Source organism: Lolium rigidum, chromosome 2 (assembly GCF_022539505.1).
Source record: "Lolium rigidum isolate FL_2022 chromosome 2, APGP_CSIRO_Lrig_0.1, whole genome shotgun sequence".
In the NCBI taxonomy this organism is placed as follows: Eukaryota; Viridiplantae; Streptophyta; class Magnoliopsida; order Poales; family Poaceae; genus Lolium; species Lolium rigidum.
Window position 1 is genome coordinate 131,646,461 of NC_061509.1, and position 5,206 is coordinate 131,651,666.

Below are 5,206 nucleotides of genomic sequence, written 5' to 3' on the forward strand. Positions count from 1 at the left end.
GTAGTCGAAGCTTTCAATTATATTGTAGTGCGAAAATTCTTGCGAAAATAATAGCACAAGCCGAAAATATTTGGTCAAATAATTTTACATGTAGTAATTAATTGAAAATATAGCACCTGATATTTTTGTATAGGATGTTCGTCGCTGTTAAACTTGATGGCTTGATCCATGTAAGGGAGTGACAATCGATGAGGTAGATGTAGTTGAAGTAGTCGTGCGGCGTCTGGCCGGCGTGGTCGATGTGGTGGATCCGTGACGGATGAGTGCCCGAGTGTATTGAGTCCGCGATGCCGAGCTCACGGCAAGCGAGCCCCTGAGCGTGGCTAGTGCGCGACGGTGGGCGCGTGATGACGAACGGGGTCAACAAATCAAAGTAGTCGAGAATTATTCTCGATCTGCAATTATATTTGGTGCAAAAACTGCACACAAATAATAGTATGAACCAAAAACTATTTAGCAAAATAAATTTTACAAGTAGTAATTAACTGAAAATATAGCACTGATGGTCCGTATGTCAAATGACGTTGGTCGGTGTAGTTGTTTCGCTGGCTCGCTGGACAACGATCATATGATGGCCATGTCATAACCTCTAATCCGACCTTTTATGAACAAATTCTTGACATAGCGTTTGAACTCATGATTGTTTCAGATCAAGGGTGCATAAAACGTACATCTTTACTATTATATTCCAGTTGGTCGTACGTCATACAACGCGTTTGGTGAGGAGATTGAGAACATGCAGACCCTCCAATCTAATTTCAGATCTCCGCTCAAATATCCAACCATCCAATGAAATTTAACCGCAAGTTGCCCCTACTTCATGTGCTAGAGTTAATCAAATCACTAATCAATACAAATTAATTCGTACAGATGTCTTTCCTTGCATTGCCCCAAAAGATAGGAATCAATCCTCCCACCCCTTCCTCCCGTCCCCGAGTCCTCGTCTCCTTCCTCTCATCTAGATCGCTGCCGCCATCTCCCCTACGAGGACCACGCCGCCACCAGGAGCGCCAACTCCAGATCTGGCCGGGCGCTGCTCTCATCATGAATCCCAAATTGGGGGAGCGGGAGAAGAGGACGAAGCTCCCCCTACTGTTGTCTGATCCAGTAGTGGCCACGGTCGACCATTGGAGTGGCGCTCCTGGTCTCCTGCCGTTCTTGTCGCGAGGGCTCGTGGTGCAGGGGTCGTGGCGCCGCCTTTCAATCTACTGGTGGAGGAGCTCGAGGAGCTACAACTACCTCGACACTCTCACATGTACGTCACTCTCATCTCTCTCTCATCTCTCTCTCTCTCTCTCTCTCTCTCTCATCTCTCTCTCTCTCTCTCTCTCCCTCTCCCTCTCCCTCTCCCTCTCCCTCTCCCTCTCCCTCTCCCTCTCCCTCTCTCTCTCTCGGGCGTTGCCAATGGTAATGGTAACAGATAAGATGTTGGATCTCTATTCTCCAACATCTTATTTTTGCTTCTATTTTTTCAAGCCCAACACTGCAACATTTTATTTCTATCTCCCGTGCTTCATGTGCAGCACTGCAATAAGATATCCATGGATTCCTGGACGAGCTTTGTCCAATACTCCAAGTACTACTGACAAGAGTATGTGCTATGGAAGATGTGCATACTACGTACAGAATGAGCTGATGCATGTGAGCCTGATGTTGGAGTGAGATTTCTCGTTGCTTGCACTGTCACGATAAAGCATAGGTACAATTTCAGGTTGTCATTCACAAAGATTTCAGGTTGTCATTCACAAAGAAATTCTGTGATTTTTTGAACAATATATATTGTTTGTGGTTTCAGCTCCCAATATAGGAAAATACGAGTCAGATTTTCAATTATCAGTTTTGCAGGCCCGTATCTAATTTAGCTGCTATTTGGTACAAAATTTTGATCTTAGGAAGTATGGAAGGTAAGGTCTGCAAACTAGAGAGTATGTGAGGATGAGTAGAAGAACATTTTCCCTTAAAAAATGTAGGAGATAGGGGAGCACATTCACACAGAATCAACCATGGGATGGACTATAGCAAATGTGTCTTTGATGCTTACCACTGCAAAAAATTCAGTCACTCAAAGTAAACTATAGCAATTGTATATGTATATTTGATAATGCTTGTGCTTCTGGCAATTTTTTTATTCTTAGTTCTCTTATGATTTTACCTACAACAGTTAGGAATTTTAGTCCTGTGCAGTGTTGTACATTAGTGCAGTTGAGTATAGATTTTGGTTACTATTGTAACAATATATTCTGATGCAGATCGAAGATCCTTTGACCTTTCTAGGCTGTTGGTCTGATGGAAAGATTTTCCACTGTGTTAAGGAACATCATCCGGCAGAAACTAACAAATTCGCAGGTTAGATTGCAACATGTAGTTGTTGTTGCTACTCTATACTCCTGGCTGGTACAAAAAGATATTTACAAAATTTTACTTCTTTTGCCTTTCACACATGCTCATATTTTTGCGATTCATATTGCACGTGTACATATCATTTATAGCTCTGATTTCATGATTTTACGTGTAGAGTCAATATTTGCCATTGCATTATCTTGAGGTTCGCTCTTTATTTTCAGAGACACACACTTAATGGGATTTATCCATGGAAGACATGCCGTGCATAAGAATCATGTTCCTCTCTGTATATACAACTGGTATATGCCACCCAAAAGGATTGTGTAGAAAATTAATTTCTGGAACTTCAATTACCTTGGTAAGTACTCCCTCTTATCATCTTTAATGGACATGACATATGTACGTAGATAGGTTACTCAGTGTGCACGGCTCACGTCGATTTATTTAGATCGGAGGGAGTAACTTTTCTTTTGACCCAATCACTTTGACTTCCGGATGGAACTTTAAAATTTGTGTTTGATTATATGCATTGCAAAAATGTTGGCTATAAGTACAAAATTTTATATGTAGCCTCTTTTTGTTGGCTAGGTAAATTTATTTTGTCTATGTAAATCTGGTTTGGAGAAGATAAATTGAGAAAATGCACACCCCTCTTAATTGTATATATGTCGTTATATTTGTGTAGGAATTTATAGCCTCGAGATATAGCTATGAATGCAAAATGTGCACGTGAAGTGAATGAATAATAAGACAAGGCTGAAGCTTTAGCTGGCCTTAGAGGTTATGTAACTAAGCTTTAGCCCTGCAGTCTTGGTGATTCTATGGTTGACGATATGATGAGTTATAATGATATTAATTATAAATGTATTCTTGCAAGAGATTAATATGATTATTACCCTAGAAGCCCATATTCACCTTATTTTGACGCTGCCATTAAAGCCAAACAGATGCCTTGCACAAGTACTATCACTGATACGTGTTATTTTCTAGGTCTGCTCTTGGTTGGTTTGTCGGTAGGGGATCTTTGGTCAGGAGTCCGTTGTACAAAAAGTTAATAATTGAGAATCCATGGATTACGTAATTCTCAGCATGATATTTGCTAATAGTAGTTACTGAAACATAAAATGAGAAGTCTCCAGTGTTATGCTTCGTATGGGAAGTTTCTGGTTATTTGGGATGTATGCCTCTTGAACTATGTACCGTTGAAATTTCAGAGAACCATATTGCATCCCTCCGGCTATGATCTTGTTAATTTTTCTCGATTTTTTTTGCTGAAAACATGATGATCCATTGTGCTATCTATGTATATTTCAATTATGTTTGAGTATTTTTTTGTGGCGGATATGGTGAGTACTTTAACCATTTGCCATATTTACCTGCTATTTTAAAATATAACTTAAACACCTAGACCTTGATATTCAATATTTGATCTTTGAAAAACCTAAGGCCTCACAGTTTAAGAAGGTAAATGATAAATCCCACACCTCAGATATTCGTAATTTACTATGCATTTTTCCTTATTTGTCTAGAGTAAGTGATAAGGTAGCTTCTAGACTGCCTTGGCGATTGACTCACACTGGCATACTGCCTTAGTTTTTTTAATTTCAACATTATATGAAGCAAGCCATCATGGATTTTTTGGCATTACTATTAGTTGTTCGAATATTGCCTTTTGATACCATTGGACATTTCGTTGAAAAGAATTGCTTTACAGTTTACATCTTTCTTGTATTCTACATAGAGTACCAATGGAGAACATATATTGTTTAGATTGATTGATCGGTTAATTCCTTCCTGTCCTATTTCATTTTGCAGGAGATGAGGTGAAGTCTACCCAGCTCTTCCAACCGCCCTCAATACACTATTAGGTGGGATAAAGTAGCTCCAGTTTGGCACCGAATAATGGCTTCTTCTTATTGAAATTGGGCACTAACACTTTGAGAACCACATTTTCCTTATGTTATTGTTATTGATCTTTATTTCTGACCCTACAAGAAATTTCCATGCTCAGCTACTTGAAGATCGAATCACTTGCACATGGGCCATCTCTTATGTACTTCACCATGTCTAATTTAATTTGTCTCTAAGAGAGTGTATTTTATCTCATGAGGGTGGTGTTCATTCAGCAGTATGCCCCCTAATACAACTTCTATGATAAATATTTTGCCTTAAAATATTGGTGGATCATGATTCTTATAAATAAATAAAGATTGGTGAGTCATTATGGTTTGTGTCCTTAAAGTATTTGCAAAGTACATTTCATCCATGTAGATTTGATGTACTTTATTTTTCTTTGACCAGAGTAGGAGCCAGAACCGTGTAAATTATCAGCACTAAATACCATATATTTTAGCTTCAGAAAACATGAAAAATCTGCAGACTAGGGGTAGGAACCGTACAAACTTTGAATCTTATAAAATTTGTCTGATTTGTCCTTTTTCTGAAACCAAAATAATATGTATTTCATATTAAAATTTGCACATTTGTAGTGTACTTCACTACATACATGTTTCTTATTTGGACTTTTTTGAGACTTCCGAATCAAGTTCTCAAAAATTTCAAAACATGAGCTCCCTGTAGCACGGATCCATGTTGACTTATTGGGTACATGCATCTTGTATTGATGTTGTCAATGATATTTTGACTGTTTACCTCTAGATCATTTTTTTTGTTAAAGGTGGCATGAAAGCCCAACATGATAATGAATGCACTACCTCTATGTTGGTCGGCCTATAGCAAGAATTCAGGATAAAGAAACAAATGTGTTGTTTCGACATAGTCATCCATAACATATATATTGTTCTTGTCCCACTAATTCATAAAAATATGTAATCAATTTCTCTATATTTGTTGTGTTTATTAA

General features: G+C 38.5%; 1 long non-coding RNA gene across 1 annotated transcript; it reads left to right on the plus strand.

Annotated features, from left to right (window-relative positions):
* Window positions 1–1,423: 1,423 nt before the first annotated feature.
* Window positions 1,424–4,519, plus strand: LOC124687256. Its single transcript, XR_006998162.1, has 4 exons — window positions 1,424–1,699; window positions 2,250–2,346; window positions 2,565–2,701; window positions 4,159–4,519. It is a non-coding gene; the product is annotated as an uncharacterized LOC124687256 (long non-coding RNA).
* Window positions 4,520–5,206: the final 687 nt, after the last annotated feature.